The following is a 1,853-nucleotide window of genomic DNA, read 5'->3' as shown; positions in this document are numbered from 1 at the left end:
CTAGAATAGGCAAATTTATAGAGACAGGAAGTAGATTAGAGGCTATCAGGGGCTGGGGTAAGGAAAATGAGAATTATTGTTTAATGAATACAGAATATCTGTTGGGGATGATGAAAATTTTGGAAAACATAATGGTAATTGTACAACATTGTGAATGTAATTTCTGTCACTGAATTGTACACTTAAAATGGTTTAAATGGCAAATTTTATGTTATATACATTTTACAAAAAAAAAATTTTTTTTAAACCCCATGTAGTTGTTTTTCTCCTTTCAAAGAATTCAGAAAAATTTAAAAGATGTGTAATTGATATGCTAAGGGAGGTATTTTGAATGAAACTCTTCAAGTTTTTCTATCAGTTTAGCTGGTAGCTACTGTCCCCAGCAGCCACCAGAGGCCTGGACTAAAGAGCACCAGCAGGGGATCCACTTGCATGGGTCTCTTCTGGGTGGCCTTGACATCAGGGGCCTGAATGACTTCATGGTCTGGGGTCAGATTGCAGAAGTCAATGACAATATCACAAGATGAAAGATTAAGAGTTTTAGTACTTACAGACCCTGGGGTGGGGCATGCTTGGAGGCCACACTCACAGAAGGCAGGGAACAGGGCATGCAGGCTGCTCGGAGAGGGAGGAGAGTGTGGCAAATAGTAGTGTATATTGAGGAATGGGGTGTGGGTGACTTTAAGTTCATGGGCAAATGCCTGAATGGTTTATTTATTTGTTTATTTACTTATTGTAACATTGTTGGTTGTACATATCTGTGGGGTACAGAGTTGAATATCCAATCCCTGTGTGCAATATGTGTTGCTCAAATCAGAATAATTAGTATATTCAGTATTACACAATATAATCATTTTTTCGTGGCCCTTTACCAAATCCTCCCTTACCCTTTTCCCACCTCTGGTAACTTCAGTTCTGTTCCTTACTCTTGAAAGTTCAACATATTATGATTGTTTTAGCTTTCTTTCTTTGAATCGTCCTTTAAAAAGAGGGAAAGCAGGGAACCCAGTCTGCTAGGTGAGAGACATGCCTCTAAGTTCTTATTTCTGGCCACTGGCTTGAGCCATTTGGGTGTGTTTTAACTAGAAACTGTGTAAAGGGTGTCTGAGCCCTGCCTGTGGCACCAGAAAGCTAAACCTGCATTTAAAATGAATGTCGCCGTTAAAAGAAGTGAACCAGCAGAAGTTCATCAGAGCTCTGGCAGCCTTCCACAAAAAGTCCAAGAAGCTGAAAGTCCCTGAATGGGTGGACACTGTCAAGCTGGCCAAGCATAAAGAGCTTGCTCCTTGCAAGGAGAACTGGTTTTACACACGAGCTGCTTCCACAGCTCGGCACCTGTACCTCCAAGGCGGTGCTAGGGTTGGCTCCATGACCAAGATCTACGGGGAACATCAGAGAAATGGTGTCATGCCCAGCCCCTTCAGCCGAGGCTCCAAGAGTGTGGTATGCCGGGTCCTCCAAGCCCTGGAGAGGCTGAAAATGGTGGAAAGGGACCAAGATAGGAGCGGCAAATTGACACATTAGGGACATCCAGATCTAGACAGAATCGCCGGACAAGTGACAGCTGCCAAAAGGAAGCATTAGAACAAATGATGCTGGGTTAACAAATTGCCTCATAAAAAAAATAAAATAAAATGAACATCAAGGCAACATCAAATTATAAGCATTCACTACAGAAGAAAATAAAAAGGAATTACATAAAATACTCAGTAAAAACCAAGAAAGGCATAAAAAGGGGCAGAAAAGAAAAATGAACAAATGCAACAAATTGAAAACAGTTACAATCAAGGTAGATATGTATTTTTTAATTTTATTTTTAATTGAAGCATGATTGATTACACATAATTTTGGAG

General features: G+C 40.5%; 1 pseudogene; it reads left to right on the top strand.

Annotated features, from left to right (window-relative positions):
* Nucleotides 1–1,152: 1,152 nt before the first annotated feature.
* On the top strand, nt 1,153–1,584 carry LOC134368435 (small ribosomal subunit protein eS19-like; annotated as a pseudogene).
* The last annotated feature ends 269 nt before the right edge of the window (nt 1,585–1,853 follow it).

This window comes from Cynocephalus volans, chromosome X, assembly GCF_027409185.1.
Source record: "Cynocephalus volans isolate mCynVol1 chromosome X, mCynVol1.pri, whole genome shotgun sequence".
NCBI lineage: Eukaryota > Metazoa > Chordata > Mammalia > Dermoptera > Cynocephalidae > Cynocephalus > Cynocephalus volans.
The sequence above is the reverse complement of the archived record's forward strand: the minus strand, read 5'-3'. Positions and strand labels throughout refer to the sequence as shown.